Here is a 16,535-nt window from a genome sequence, read left to right as displayed (position 1 = left end):
ACAAAATTCTGGACTTGGGGAGACAGGGGACCTGGGTGTGAATTGAGCCTCCCTTAGTAGCTGTGTCACCCTGGGCAAGTCATTTAACCTCTGTGCCTGCATTTTCTCCTGTGAGGAGTTTAATGGCCTATGATATCTCTTCCCAGCTCCACACCTGTGATCCTATGACTGTGATGCTATTTCCACAGGGCATTTGGGGGCTTCCCTCCCCCAAGCACACCCCTGAGTCATTTTTTTCCTCCCCTTTTTTTAAACCAATTAATTTTTTGAAATTTCCCTGCCATTTAAAAGCCATTTATGAAGGCTGGCAGAGCTGAGCCAGTGGTGATAGAGGGTAGTGCCTGGCCAGGCTAACAGCTTGGCCAGCAGACTCCCTCCCGCATGACCTTTTGTGGTCCCTGGTGACCTCTTTGCTGTTGCAAAGGACCGCGGTCCTGGTTCACTGGCATGCCCTCACCACCCCATAGGGGTGTGATGTGTTATTCATACACTTACTGAACATTTGTGCCCCTCTGGTATACCATAGAGTATGCACATCTGAAGCTGTCCATTGCAAGAGAATCATCTAAGCGGGACCCTTGTAACAAAAAAGGACAGAGAACAATTAAATATGAAAGCAGATTCTTCTCTAGTTATGTAGAATCTTAAGGCAACTTGGATACGCATCTCTCAGCAAAAGTGCTGTTTAGGGAACTTCATTTAAAGTATAGTAAAAATGCTGATCCTGATTAGCCCTTAAGTGTACATTTCATTGTACAGAAAGCTACATTGTAACACTCTCTCGACATTCACAGAGCAGCTGTCAATTACCTTGTAGTCTTTGTGCAGACTGAAGAAGTGGTGTATTATTTGCAGAAAGCGCTCTTGCCCAAGGCTTTTGAGCTTTACCATAGCTATTCTAACATGCCCAGTGATTGGTAATTAGAAATGTTACTTTCACTGAAAGGGTCCTGAGATTTCAATTACTTTTAAGCAACATGGGCACATTAAACTTTCTTTTGGGTTTATCAGCTGTTTCTCTTGTGCACAGGTAATAAGTGAATTAAAAATGATTTCTGAGCCACTAGTTTCCAAAGAGTTTTGGTAGTCCTATAAGAATAGGTGAGCATTCCGCTTTTCAGAAGCTCAGAGAGGAGACATTTTGGAGGAAAACTGCCTCCAAATTGGACCAGGATTGTACCTGGTAACCAAACATCTGTATGAATTGAAATGGATATTGGGTAATGTAGAAATTTACAGAGAAAAGATAAAGAACTGTTCCAACTATGCAGTAAGCCCGTTGGGCTTCTCTTTCTACAGCCTTTCTTCTAGAGAAATCCTATGTGGCTAATTCTCAGACTGTTGGGTGGTACATTCCTCTAGGAGCAATTCAAAGATGACCTAGAACTTAGCCATGTATTTGATTGCCTGGTCCAGTATTCACTTAGGTCAGTTTGTTTCCCTTGTGTACAGTTTTAAAAAACTGAAAGGTGTTCAAGTAACATGAGTGCAGACCGATATTTCAAGGGAAATACTGAATTTCAGTTCTGTTACTTCTGTAACTGCGTGCCTCAGACATGGTTGTGGAGGCCATATTGCCCCCCTAATCTGTTCAGACACTGTTCCTTGGCAAGAATAATGTGCAGTACACAGGCACAAGGAGTGTAAGTTGAGTTCCCATGATATTCACGTCTGCTCTTTCTGCCTTGTTCCTCAATCTGGTTAAGTGCCAACTTCGGTACTAGTCAATGGGAAAGGTGATGTTCAGTTGTGGGAAAGTGTCATAGCCAATTGGATAATTTATTATCGAGAAAATTACAATAAATCTCTAGCTTTTATACTTAAAAAAACAAATCATTCTATATCATGAGAGGGAGTATAGTGTAGTGTATAAAATTCTGGATTTGGGGAGTCAGGGGACCTGCGTTTGAATTGAGCCTCCCTTGGTAGCTGTGTCACCCTGGGCAAGTCACCTCTCTAAACTCTGTGCTGCAGTTTCCTCCTCTGTTGAGTTTAAGGGCCTGTGATGTCCCTTCCCAGCTCCACATTTGTGGTCCTGTGGAAACAACATCACGGTCATAGGATCAGACCCTTGAGTCATGACTTTCCCCCCCTCTCTTTTCTTTCAGCGATTAGTATGAAAATAAATTCTCCCAAAATTTAAAAGGCTTTTATAAACACTGACAGAGCTGAATCACTGGTGATAGAGGGTAAGCCCTGGCCAGGTGAACAGCTTGGCCAGCAGCAGCTGCTCTCCCGGTTACAAGGTCTGATCCCTGTGACTCCCCTGGGACAGACCCCCTTCCCCTCCCCCCACCCTGTGTTCCCCTCTACCTCTCCATTGGCCCTTTTCTGTCCTCCCCAGTCTGGCCCTGGTCTTTAGCTACCCACCTCTGAATGCTCTACGCACTCCCTCCTTGTTAGTTCCGCCACCTCCTTGCCCACATGGATCACTTGTGAGAGCTCCTTCTTCCTCTGCACAGGTCCAGGAGGCCCTCTGTCCCCGGGCCTAGCTTGCCCTGTGGCTCTGACTAGGGGGCCCTCTGTCAGGATTCTTCTGGAATCTATGGGATGTTCCATTGGCACCCCTCCCCCACAATGCTCCACTGCACACTCTGTTCGGTTCTGTGACTGGGGTGAGCTGTGGCTCTCCCTCTCTCTCTCTCCTCATCGTTCCCCTTTGCGCCTGCTCAGCCCCGGACATGGCAGGACAACAAAGCAGGGAGGGCCTGCGGCATATGGCCAAGGCCATCCAACACACACACGTCGGGCTGTTGAGATGGAAGCCAGACTATGGCAAGGCTGCTAGCGAATATGCACAGGCTGCCTTAGCCTTCTGCAGAGCTAAGAGGGTGGAGAAGGCCACAGAAGCCTTCCTCAAGGAAGCCGAGTCCCACGAGAAAAACCAAGTGCCCCTCCGTGCCGCCATGGCCTACGAGCAAGCTGGCCTGTACCTGAGCACGTCTGACCACGTGGAGGATGCCGCTGAAGCCGTGAAGCAGGCTATCTCCTGGTACCTGGAGTGTGGAGAGGTAGACATCGCAGCCTGGACCTTAAGGCGCTTCAGCCACCTGCTGGAGAGCCACATCCCGCACCACGTGGTGTATCTCTACCAGCAGGCATCCCAGCTCCTTGAAGGGGATGACCGTTTCCTGCTGGCCCTGGACTTCACTGGCCGAGCCTCCAAGGTGCTGGTGAGGCACAAGAACTACAGGGACGCTGCGATGTCCCTAGGCCAGGAGAAACACTTGTGTATGAAGGTAGCGCGCTTCTCTTTGGGCCGCCAGAGAGCCCTGTTGGAGTGTCTAGCCCATCTGTGTGACCTGGATTTCCCTGCAGCCTCCAAGTGCCTGAAGGAAACTTGTGTCTGTTTTCCAACTTTCCCATTCAGCGGCGAGTATGGTTTGTTGGTAACTTTGATGACTTGCTATCAAGACCGGGACCAAGATGCAGTGGACCTGATCTGCGGCTGTCCTCTCTTCCGTCACCTCGACAACGAGTACAAGAAGATGATGAAAATGCTGAAGGTACCTGACGTCGAGGACTTGTGATTCCTTCAACAATGAACTGATTAAAGCTAGTTAGTTAAAAAAATAAAAGCTAGTTAGTTAAAAAAAAATAAAAGTTCTACTATACCTGCCATGTGTGTTAGCGTGCTTTCTCCTATCATGCCTATTCTCAACCTCTTTCCTTGAAACGTGCATGGAAGCCTTTGGCTTCCTCTGCTTTCCCACTGTCCATCCTGTCCCGTCCTTCCAGAGTAGATGCGTTCCTTCCATGATTAAATATTTTCCCTTGACGGATTGGTAATTCCCTGCTCAAAGTGATGGGTTCCAGTGGAAAGCCATCAATTAGGTTACTCTCTGCTTTCCCACCCCCATTCCCCTCTTTGTCCCCTTTCCCCATGATCCTCAGGACCTACTTCCTACATTCGTAGACATTTGGCTGCCCAGACCCCTCAGGATGAGATTTTAGAACACCGAAAACTGCTGAGACTTTCTTCCTGCCTCTCCCACGCTTACCCTTCTAAGACATTCTGCCAGAACGTGAAGTCTACACATGACTTAGCCTTTTCCCTGGAAAATGGAACTGGACTTCATTCAGTCAGCTTGCGCTTGAGGCTCAGGTGTGGGGTAAGGAACAGGATCAGTTGTCAATCTGTGTGGGACTTGAGCAGGTCCACCCAGTCTGCTCCCCCCATTTTACATAGGAGGTAGCCCTGGGGCCCAAGGAAGTTAGTTTGCTCAGGAACCCACTGGGGAAAGGCCACAGGGAACAGGGACAGGCAGGATGGGCCCTCTGGGTCTTCTGATTCCAAATACAATGAAGAAGTGAAACCAAGGTGGTGAGGAAATGGGAGCAGACATGAGAGAAAGACATGTGACCAGGGAGGCATGGAACACCACTGACATGGTAATGTAAGCTTTGCCTAACCTCGCCCAGAGGGGACAGAAGTGCCTTGTGCAGGAAGAATCTAGCATCTTTCAGACCCAGCCCTGTCCTGCTCTTCTCTCTGTACACGTGGACTTTCTTGTTGAGTGTTCTGACACTTCTTCTCACTGGGATTAAGGGGATTCTGGTTTGAGATGCTATTGTCAGTAAGAACTGGGGGAATATTAAAGGTCACCAGGACATCATTCCATAGATGTGACAGGATATGTTCCGTGGTCCATGGCAGGGCCCCCTGCTGTGATGACTCGCTCTAAGTTGAGGGCTTTGTTTCATTTTCATAATCTGGCTCTCTATGGCGTGCCTAGCTGCGAATGGGCCCTTCCACCAATACTCCCTCTACCTCAAGAGATTATCCCAGTCACCACAATGTGCTTGGATCAATTTCCGTGGTGTTCCCTCCTAAGAGGCCCTTGGAGGGCCTCCTGCTGTGCCTCCTGCTGTGCCTGCTGGCACATTGGACAATTTACTGGACACTCAGGCCCAGTACTTATGTTCAGCTGAGCAGAACACTTCCTCTGCGTTCCGCCTATAGGCTGTGACATAACATCAGTGTTCCTCCAACGAAGGTCTGTCTGGGCTCACTTTTTAGACCAATTTGTTCCTGGATTGGATTTGTATTTTTTTACCATTCTTCTCTTTTTCCCTGGGAAGTTCATGTGGGAGATTTTGACCAAGTACTCGGGTCCTTCTTGTACGGTCTACTCTCCAGTTATTGTTCACAGATCACTACAGTGGGGTGGTCCTGGAACCTAGGTTAGGAACCCCTGCTATGAATCCTTAATTTCTTCTGACCTTTTGTCCTGCAGATTCCTCTTCTGTTTCCTGGATCTGGATTTCAGGCCATTCTGGACCCTACACTCCTTGCAGTGTCTACACTGGAACTGTGCAGGGACAACAAGCAGTCTGAGGAAAGATTTCTGGGGTATCTCCTAGAGTTCACCCTTAGCCCCACAGTGAGAGATATCATTCTGTGTGGATTTGGACAACCTGTTCCCTTTTCTTGACCCTGGACATACTTCAGGGAAATTTTAGCCTACCTCCACCTGTGGTTTTCCATTATTCTGTTTTATGTGTTCTACAAATTCTTGGCAGGTGCAACTTTAGGATTCTGGCCCATATCACACCGTAGGCCCCCCTGAGGTGAAGGCCTGACCCAGGCATTGGACTTTCTATAAGATTATCTTCCTCTATACCAGGGTCTCCATTTCAGGAGCTATGAGGTGACTTGCTGCTTTTCCTCTAGACTGATGGATTGCCTTTGGACCATGTGTATTCATTTTAAATTCTTCTTGGTTCATTCTGCTGTCCAAGGAGCTGGTTCACTGAATGCTTCTGCTTGGGCTTTCCTGTTGCTCTCTTTGACTCATTTTCGCTAGGCAGCTGATTAATGGGATTCTGGTTGAGATCCTATTGTTTGTCAGGACTGAAGGAATATTGAAGGTCACAAGAACAACTTTTTGCAGATATGAGGGAATCTGTTCAGTACTCTGTGCTGTGATGCCATGGTGACAGCCAGATCGAAGTTGAGGGATTTTTTTCATATTCATTCTCTTTTGCTCTATCACAAAATTTGCTGGCTTTTGGCCCATCCACAGATGTTCCCTGCAGCCTAGAAGGTTTTCTCAGAAACCACCATGTGCCCAGATTACTTTCTGTGGGGTTCTCTCCACAAAGCCCTTTGGAGGGCCTCCTGCTGAGACACCTGGTACCCTGCAAGGTTCCTGGGTCCCCCATAAGGGGCACTGAGGATCGTTGCTTCCATTCACTTGAGAAGAACACTTCCTCTGTATTCCACCTGTAGCCGAAGACATACCATCAGTGTCCCTCCGTCTATATCTCTGGGCTCCTTTTGTGTTAACCCATTTGTTCCTGGGTTGGGTTCCTTTTCGCTGAGGAGTTCATTTGTTGAATTCTGGCCAAGTACTGGGGTCCCTCTTGAAGCAGGGGCATTCTTATCTGCAGTCAGCGCTCCTGGATCACTACAGTGCTTTGCTAGTAGAACTTGGGTTGAGAGCCCTTGCTGTGATGCTGAATTTCCTCTTAGCCTTTTGTGCTGCAAGTTCCTCTTCTCTTTTGCCTGAGTCTGGATTTCAGGCCACTCAGGCCCCTCTCCTGCTTTCCATGTCTACAGTGGAACTGTCCAGACCCTCCAGAAAAAGGAGCAGGGCAGGCTGCAGGTGAGTCTGGAACCCACCAAGGCCAATGGTGACTTGTCCATCTCCATCCTGCCTAGCAGTAGTGTCCCCAGGACACAGAACTTCCTGGAGATGGCTGTAGCTATCCACCCTGGGCAGAGACTCCCCCAGTATCAGAATCCAGGCCATGCTCCTGAGCTTCACTGAGTAGACCAGTGTCATTCACCCCTAGGGGATGTAAGAAAGCCTCTAAAGGCTGGGTTTGAAGGCAGCACGAGGAAGAAGAAAGCCAATCTGTCATGCTTATGCCAGCCCCAGCTCAGCAAATGAAGAAGAACCTGTTTTACCATCTTGATAGTCTTCTACATCTCTGGTACATCCCTCTATAGTCAGACCATGTTATAAAATTACATCACATGACATGGCCCCAAGATTTCACAGAGCTTGTTTGGGGGGAGAGACAGAGAATAGTACTCAAGAGTTTTCCTTAGATTATTTGTTGTGAAATCCTTTTGAGTTGTTCTCTCTAGTCTGACCTCTTGAGAAATGTTTGCTAAGGAAATTCAGCACTCTCAGTACCACAGAAATGCTTAATTTTAATGATCAGTGTGACAAAGATCTCATCTCCTCAGCATGAGTAATTGTAGCTGCACTGGCTTGGGGATGGGTCTGACCTTGGCTGCCAAACTTTGCCCACTTTTTCATGGTGCATATGTGCCAGTATTCCCTGTGATACTCTCCATGTTCAGAAGTTGGAGTGTGCAAATTAGCTTGGTAAATCCTAGGATGTTGTCTGGGACACAGAGAATCAGAGATGACCGAAATAGCATGGAGGCATCAGAGGTAGGATAGGAAGAACCCTTACCCTTGGCAAGGTAAGCTTTGTGCTGTAGGGACTCATTAAAACTCACAGATAGGGGATGGCATGTGCAGTTATGAAGGGAACTTCTGTGCTGGGAGCACAGTATATCACCATTAGTATATCCCAGATTCTTCCATTATCATACCTGAGTTTTCTGAATTATGCACTTCTTCCAAGCCAGTCCTTTAATGAACCTACATTCCTTCCCTGCATCCAATATTGATTTGTGGTGGACAAACCAACTGGTGGCCAGCCTGCTGTCCTTAGTTTGGCTGGTCTGTAAGGAACAGGCACCTGACACATACCTCCTGGCACCACGTGGACCTTCCACTACGTGCTGCCACACCCTCCAGCGCTTGAGAATCTTGTAGAACAGGGCATTCTTTATTTCCTTGAAATTCTTTATTTCTGTCAACTGATTTTTGCTGTGGAAAAAGTTGGGGGCATAATCCCTCATTCGTTGCCCTTGATCCACAAAGTAATGTGGCTTCTCATCAATATTTTTCCTAAAGTGTTGTGATTTCTGGTAAATCTTGACTGAGTTTTAAACCATCTTGGTGCTTAGAATGACATGTCTCTTATCCCTCCCTTTTGTGACATGAGGTCTGATTTTTATTAATCATCATTGGGTATTGACAGTTACAAATAGACCATTTTCCCTGCAGAGATAATTTTGTCCCTTTGTCTACGTTATGCCTCGATTTCTAGTCCCAATGAAGTGAAGCCCAATGGGCATTATCAGTGTTTTATTCTGAATTTTACTGTGAATGAGTCGAATTACTCTTATATACAATGTCAGTTAATTCAGAGTTTTAGATAGTTCAGTTGCACCGACAAATGAAGATTATTAAAGACACGAGAAATCTCGAGTTGTTCGTAATCAATCACTTTATTTAGTGACCAACACAGAGGAAAGCCAAGAAAAGACAGAAGACTGAGTGTATGATGCAGAAGATGCAGAGCGCATCTAGGATGATCAGCGTCACGTCACAGAGGTGTCCTTAACTGGCTGGAAAGAGGCTGCAGGATGTTATTCCTCACTGGCGCCATGCTGTCTTGCGTGCTGTAATCCAGAGCACACCTGCAGCCCCAGGACAGTGACATTGTCTGACAGGAACCTGACACTGAGGAAGATCTTGTCTTACAAGGATCTTGGTTAGAGAGACTTGGTAGTGCTACTGCTGCTGCTGCTGCTGCTGCTCCTGCTGCTCCTGCTGCTGCTGCAAAATGAATAGATTAAAAAATACCTCCTGACCCCTGGAAATGTGAGGCTCTCCAAAGCTGGAGGTTACTATACGTTCCTCCATCAAAAACACCATGTTACAAGTTCAATTCATGACGAGTAAGAAACTACATTAAGTTGGAACTTGCTTACTCCGTACGTGTCTAGTTTTATCGTCATTTTGAACGTGTAGGATACGTCCGCATGACCTTAAGTTCTTAACGTTTGGGGGTGAGGATCAATGAGCCAAGGGTGCTTACCTGACTGGAGAATGTCATGCTTCTAAGAGTCTGGAAGCCAAGTCTTGTTTTTGAAAATCTTTGTAGAGGTGCCAAGATTTTCCCTCAGAATATCTGGAATGAGCAGTAAACAACCTTGAGTTCCAACTTGAAAACCTTTGTAGAGGGACTGAGATTTTTACTCAACAGTCTAGAAAGAGCAGTAAACTACCTTGAGTTCCAACGTGAAAATCTTTGTAGAGGGACTGAGATTTTATTTTAACTCAGAATATCTAGAATGACCAGTACAAAACCTTGAGCCTCTACTTTCAGTTAGGTCAGGACTCTTGGGTTATCACTCACTTTCCCAGGGGAGGGAAGTTGATACCCTCCCTCTTAGACTTGTTGGCCCAGATTTAGGCTTTCCACGGAGCTCTGGCCCTCTATTTATACCCACAGTAGGGGTGACACTCCCATTGACCCAACAATGCTTGACATCTCAACAACTGCTCACAGTAGAGGCATTTTTACCAAATATGGTTGTACTGTCCTACTTGGAATAAAAAGGCTAAATTGCCTTTTTCAACCAAAATTAGTCCTACTGGGTTTTGAAAACCAACAGTGGTGACACTGACTTTTTTTCACCAGAAATGGTAATACCAACTTTAAAATCTGACATGCCTTTAATTTTCTTCATGCATTACACTCTGCAATGGGGTATAGTCTTGTCAGTCAATCAATCAAGCTGTACTTTTGATTGCTTAGTGTTTGGAAATACATATTTGCAAGTGAGGGAGCTGTGCTGCCTCCAGCTTTTGCTCTGCTAGGATAAGGTAATAAGCTGATTTTCTATTGGGAAGGTGATGGCACAAACGCGACTTTTAGAACCAGATGAGTTTTAAGGTGCCTTCTCACTCCAAATCTATGAAAATTGTGCCGGTAGTCAGCACAGGTAAGTGGGAAAGTCACGTACACATTTGAAAGGAGAGCATGGAAGACGTGGACTGTGCTGTTCCTATGGAAATTACGAGCTCAGAAGAACAACAGCTGTGGCTTCCCCACCTTTGGAAGGTGAATGAAAATTGTAAAACCTGAAGGGACAGAAACCAAGGCATGATTATGTTACATTCAAATTTACCACTGCTGACAAAAGGGTAGTAATAGTAAGGCAATTCAAAACAAGACTTAGACAGATCACCTTTGTTCATGGATGACTACAATGAGTTGCTGTTGGACCCTGGGCTTTGACTCCCTGCTGTGAATCATTACTTTCCTCTTACCTTTTGTGTTGCAGGTTCCTCTGCTGTTTGTCTGCTCTGGATTTCAGGTCATTCAGACCCCTCTGCTGCTTTCCATATCTGCACTGGAGCTGTCCATGGCTAAAAGGCAGTCTGTGTATAGAGTTCTGGGGTGTCTCCTAGAGGCCATTCTCACCCACATTTCAGCTGTTAGCGATTGAGTTCTGGGCAAATTCTCCCTTTCCATTACCTATTCTTGATCAGGGGCATACTTTGGGAAAATTCTGGCCTTCTTCTAACTGGGGTGTTCTCCCATTCTACTTTATCAGGTCTGGTCACTGTTGGTAGATCCAAATGAAGGATTCTGACCCAGCATCCAACATTGCCCCCCCTGCTGTGAATGCCTGGCCCATGGATGCAATTTTGTGTAAGATTCCCTTTGTCTATGCTGGGGTCTCCTTTTCAAGAGCTTCAGGTCCACCTCTTGCTTTCCTTGTAGACTGAAGGATTGCCTGAGACCATGTCTAATCAGTGGAGATGTTTCTAGGGTTACTTCTAAAGTCCAAGGAACTGGTTCGATGAATGCTTGTGCATGGGTTTCCTTCTTACTCTCTTTGACTCATTTTCTCCAGGCAACTGATTAATAGGATTCTGGTTGAGATCCTGTTGTCAGTCAAGACTGATGAAGTATGGATGGTCACAAGAACAAATATTTACAGATATGAGGGGGAAAGTTCAGGGCCAACAGACAGGCTGTGGAAAGATTTCTGGGGTGCCTCCCTAGAGCCTGCAGTACAGGATACAAATGCTGAACTTTGCAGTTGAAACCTCTGTAACCTGCCATTACATTATCTTTCCAGCCTAAAGCACCACTATTTTCCTTCAGGGCTTCTGCCTTACTGGGCAGTTCTTTGTAAGTCCTGTCACCCTTTGCCCACCCTTTAGGTTTGACCAATATGGTCTGAAAGCTTCCTTCTTCCTTCAAGGCTTGCATTGACCCAGCCAAGCATTTCTGACAGAGGTGATACAACTTGCATGATACCTTTCCGATTTTTTCCCAAACTTTCAATTCCTACACAGAATTCTGACTGAGTTAGGCTCTCTCCATCCAATAATCAGCTCCTCTTGCTCATGGTCTCTGAGTCCTTTGCCTGAAACTCAGCTTAGATCCCATTCAAAGAAACTCTGAAGATTCTGAACCAACTTTCTGGTTTTTCTCAGTGGGATCTGGTAGGCCTTAGCAAAAAAAACTTTGAAAGTTTTTGGATAAACCTCCTACAGAAAGGTTTGTTTTCTTAAAATCATTATATGTCATCTGAGGGAGCATAGTGTGGAGGACACAACTGTGGACTGGGGGAGTCAGGGGACCTTGGATTGAATTGAGCCTCCCCTAGTAGCTGTGTCACCCTGGGCAAGGCCTTTAACCTCTCTGTCTCCATTTCCTCCTCTGTTGAGTTTAATGGAGTGTGATGTCCCTTCCCAGCTCCAAACCTGTGATCCTGTGACTGGGATGCTTTTTCCATGGACATTGTGGGGTTTCCCTCCCTTGCAAAGCACACCCTTGAGTCATGTCTTTTTTTTCCTCTCTTTTCTTTCAGCAATTAGGATGAAAAACTTCCCCTGAAATTTAAAAGCCACTTATAAAGACTGCAGAGAGGAATCAAGAGATAGATGCTAAGCCATGGCCAGGCTAACAGCTTGCCCAGCAGCCGCCCTCCCCTGGGGTCCTTTGTGGTTCCCAGCAACCTTTTTGCTGTTCCAAAGGTTCCCACCCCTCCAGTTCTTTGGCACGTTCTCAGCATCCCAGAGGGGTGTGATGAGTTAGTTACTAGGTCTGAGCCCTGTGGCTCTCCCTGGAAGGATCCCCTTCCTCCCCTCCCCCACCCTGTGTTCCCCTCTGCCTCTCCATTGGCCCTTCTCTGTCACCCCAGTCTGGCCCAGGTCTTTGGCTACCCAGTGCTGAATGCTGTCCAGACTCCCTCCTTGTTGGTTTGGCCACCTCCTTGCCTGGATAGATTGCTTACGAGATGTTCTTCTCGCTCTCCAAGGACCCAGGAGTCACTATCTCCCCAGCCCCACTTCCACTATGGCTCTGACTCCAGGGACCTCTGTCGAGATGCTTATGCAATCAATGGGGTGTTCCATTTGAACCCCTCCCCCCCACAATGCTCATTCCCTCTCTCTGTTGGGTTCTGTTGCTGGGGTGAGCTGTGGCTTTCCCTCTCTCTGTCTCCAGGCAGTTCCGTGTTGACCCAGGTATTCCTCCCTTACAGCTGGCAACCACGGGACATGGAAGAACAAAAAACCAGGGAGGCCTTGGGACATATGGCCCAGGCCACCCAATACAAGTGCATTGGACTGTTGAGATGGAAGCCCAACTACGGGAAGGCTGCGAGCGAGTATGAGCAGGCCGCCTTAGCCTTCCTCAGGGCCAAGAGGCTGGAGGAGGCTGCAGAAGCCTTCCTCAAGGAAGCTGAGTCTCACGAGAGAAACAGAGCACCCCTGTGTGCCGCAATGGCCTATGAGCAAGCTGGCCTGTACCTGAGCAAGTCCAACCACCTGGAGAATGCCGCCCAGGCCGTGAAGCAGGCTGTCTCCTGGTACCTGGAGTGTGGAGAAGCAGACACCGCAGCCTGGACCTTGAGGCGCTTCAGACAGCTGCTGGAGAGCCACATTCCGCACCAGGTGGTGTGTCTCTACCAGCAGGCATCCCAGCTATTTGAGGGGGAGAACTGCTTCTCGCTGGCCCTGGAATTCACTGGCCGAGCCTCCAAGGTGCTAGTGAGGCACAAGCGCTACAGGGACGCTGCGTTCTCCCTCGGCCAGGAGCAACACTTGTATATGGAGGTAGAGAGCTCCTCCATGTGCCACCAGACAGCCCTGGCACAATGTCTAGCCTACCTGTGTGACCTGGATTTCCCTGCTGCCTGCAAGTGCCTGGAACAGAGCTGTATATGCTTCCCCAGTTTTCAAAGCAGCAGCGAATATGTGGCGATGGTAACTTTGCTGAATTACTATTTAGATGAGGACCAAGACGGAGTGGATGAGGTCTGCAGTTCTGTCTTCAAACATCTTGACAAGGAGTATGGGGAGATGACCGTGATTCTCAAGGTACCTGACCTCGAGAACCTGAGGACCAGGATTTTGCCACCTCCATCTAAATGCATGCCCAGCTCTGACAGCCAGAAGAAAACAGCCCCAACAACAAAGAAGGTGGAGAGCGAGGAAAAGAAGTTGGAGATGGTTGAGGAGGACACTAAGGAGGGGGAGGAAAAATTGGAGGACAAGGAGGAGGAAGACGATTACGTGTTCGGTCTGTCTATGGAAAGTCCCATCTGTTAACTTATCCTTCCTAGAACAACGAATAAATTAAAGCTAATGAAATAAGAAAAAAGTTCTGTTATACCTGTCTTTGGGGTGTGTGTGTGTGTGTGTGCGTGTGTGTGTGTGTCCTCTGTCCCGACATACCTATTCTCACCCTCCTTATTTCAAACGTGCATGCAACCCCTGGGGATCCTCCCCCTTCCCAATGACCCCTCTGTTCCCTCCTCTCAGAGTAGATTCATTCCATGCATGGTGAAATATTTTCTCTTTACTGACTGGTAATTACTGTCAGTAATGGGATCCAGTGGAAAACAATCAAATAGGTTAGTCTCAGCTTTCCCACTCTTCACCCTCTCCTTTCCCAATGATCATCACCAACATACTTCTCACATTAATAGACATTTTGACTGCTGAAACTCCTCAGGATGAGATTATAGAACACCTAAAACTTCTGAGACATTGTATATGCCTCCCCCATGGTTAACATTCTAAGACACATTGCCCAGACCTTGAAAACTGCAAATGACTTAGCCATTTCCCTGGAAAGGGGAAGTGAACTTCATTCAATCAGCTTGAGCTTGAGGCTCAGGTGTAGGATAAGGAACAGGATCAGTTGTCAACCTGGAGGGGACTTGAGCAGGTCCACCCAGTGTAATCCCCTCATTTTACATCGGAGCTAGCCCTGGGCCCCAAAGAAGATAACTTACTCAGCAACCCGCTGGGGACAGGCCAGAGGAAACAGGCACAGGCAGGATGGGCCTTCTGGGTCTTTCAGTTCCAAACACAATGAAGAAGTGAACTCAAGTTGGTCAGGAAATGGGACCAGAGAAGAGAGAAAGACAAGTGACCAGGGAGGCATGGAACACCACTGACATGGTAATGCAAGCTTTCCCTAACCTCTCCCAGAAGGGACAGAAGTGCCTTTTACAGCAGGATTCCATAGCAGCTTTCAGATCCATCCCTGTCCTGCTTTTCTCCCTGTGCACATTTTCTTTTTCAAAATCATTCAACAGTATTTAAATTACCAAAAATTAATTGGAGCCAGATTGAGGAGGGTCCAACAGAACAACCACCTAAATTTCTTGACACATCTGAAATTCCCAAGGGAGTTTGGAAAGAAGGTAGAACTTGAAGCTTCACTTAGGAAACACATGCTAATAATCAGAAATATCCCAAAGTGGAATGAATCGTCTCAAGACAAAATGGATCCCCAGGCCGAGGAACTTGGGCAGCAAAGACCAGCTGAATTCTTGCTGGTTTCCTGCAAGGGAGGTCCTTGTCCAGGAGTTGGACTGAAATGGCCTCGGAATGCCCCTGCACCTGTCTAATTCTGTTTCACTTGGAGCCCATTAGACATGCAGACTGTTTGCAAAACTGGGAGAGAAGTCATGGAACTCCCCTGGACATCTCTAGAGTGTTCCCTGCATGACACGATATGACTATATGTATAGCCCCTAAAATAAAATTGCCTCCAGGATTGTGTTGGCTCTCATGTTAATGTGAATCAGGGAAAAACCTTTTCTATTCCTTCCCAAAAGAACACTGAAAGTAGAACAAGTTCCCATCAATATGACCGCCTCTCCAGCAATACACAAATGCTGATTCCTTCCATGGAGGGGTGGTCCTCTTAAGCTTGCTTTGAGTATCCTGGACCCCTCTGGCAGCTTGGTGAAGACTCAGAACACTTTCAGAAAAATATCCTTCAATGCAAAACATATATAGGCTTACAAGGGGGACTAATTATGTTGAAATAAAGATGTATTTTCTTTTTCTCCAGCATATGTAATGGATGTCCTGAAATGCGTCAGAATGATGCTGCCCTAGGAAAGAGTGTTGCAAGGTAAATGAGGTCATAAAGACAGATTTCCTTAGTGCTGCTTTCATGTTCACTTCCAGTCACAGATGTTATTATGGTGTGGATGTGCATGCCCCTGTAGAACGCCCACCAGAAGCATTCTTATCCATCGTCCCTTCTGCCCCCTCTCTCCACCCCTGCCAGGGTCTACCAGTCCTTTAAAGACCTATGAGTCCATGTCACTGTGCACCAGAGTACTGATTTTCACAGCAGTGGAAATCCACCTCTGCTCTCCCTTCTACTGACCAAAAAGGAACACCACAATCATGAATTAGTTTACTGAGAGCAGCATACTAAGCCTTCAAGGTGAGTGTTTCTTGGATAGTGCTTTTTTTGTCTTTTTCTCCTTTGGATCTGTGATGTCACTGATGTGGAGAACTCTCAGGATGAAAACTTACTCCACAGATGAACCTCACTTCACAGGACTTCGGGAGGTTCTTGGTGAGAGACTTGGCTGTTCCAGGTGGGACTTCCCAACCAGAGCTGAAGTCACTTTTCTGATTGCCAGCCTGACCCCTCTATCAACCACTCCATGTTCCTATTGTCTTTTCTTAGAGCATGTATTTGAAAGAAAACAAAATACACCATCTATGCCAAAATGACCCTTTTGCCCTCAGTTGCACTTGACTCATTTTAAGATGGTGACCTAGGAGAACAAAGCACAAAATCGAAGACGGTGGTGTTTGATTACAGGGATGAAACTGGATCTCGAGAAAACCTGTTCTCCGTGTTGAATTATGTCACTGTTTCCCAATTTTGTCTCTCTTTTCATGATTTAATGGGGACAAGATGCATGGGCTGCTAATTTCAATGGATCTGCTGGAAACTTGTCATTCGATATACCATTCCATGGAACGTAGAATTCCATGGCAAAGAAACTCCAGGCTTGACAGCTATGCCAAGAAAGCTGAAAGTTTAAAAGGAAGTCACTGCAAATGGCGGGATGTAATTAATATTGTTAGAAAGTGGAGTAAGATAAGTAGCAAACAAAATGTGAAGGAAACTCCCGGCAGCAGGCAAAAGGAGCGCCACTAGTGATAGAGCAGAAAGTGTTCAGTTCCCTTCTCTAGGAGTAAGGCTAGAGATGACTTTCTAATGCCTAAGGCAGACCTATTCCTTTGTCTGCAGGAAAATCATCCGTGGCTTCAGTCAGGAAGCAGAAGCTTCCTTCAGTCAGGTAAATCACTAAGCAGGAAGATAAAAGTTCACTTTCCATGAGACCTCTTCTGAATCTCCCGTTCCCTCAATAC

The 16,535-nt window shown here is 46.8% G+C and overlaps 2 long non-coding RNA genes across 2 annotated transcripts in view; one reads left to right on the top strand and one right to left on the bottom strand.

The window, feature by feature from the left end:
* Positions 1-16,535, top strand: part of LOC140516438 (uncharacterized) — a 247,288-nt gene that overhangs the window by 144,857 nt on the left and 85,896 nt on the right. The gene's annotated exons all lie outside the window — the stretch shown is intronic.
* On the bottom strand, positions 8,294-9,295 carry LOC140515512 (uncharacterized). The gene is made up of 3 exons (XR_011971060.1): positions 9,101-9,295; positions 8,911-9,003; positions 8,294-8,648 (listed from the first exon to the last, which is right to left on the bottom strand). It is a non-coding gene; the product is annotated as an uncharacterized lncRNA (long non-coding RNA).

Source organism: Notamacropus eugenii, chromosome X, assembly GCF_028372415.1.
Source record: "Notamacropus eugenii isolate mMacEug1 chromosome X, mMacEug1.pri_v2, whole genome shotgun sequence".
Taxonomy (NCBI): Eukaryota; Metazoa; Chordata; class Mammalia; order Diprotodontia; family Macropodidae; genus Notamacropus; species Notamacropus eugenii.
The sequence above is the reverse complement of the archived record's forward strand: the minus strand, read 5'-3'. Positions and strand labels throughout refer to the sequence as shown.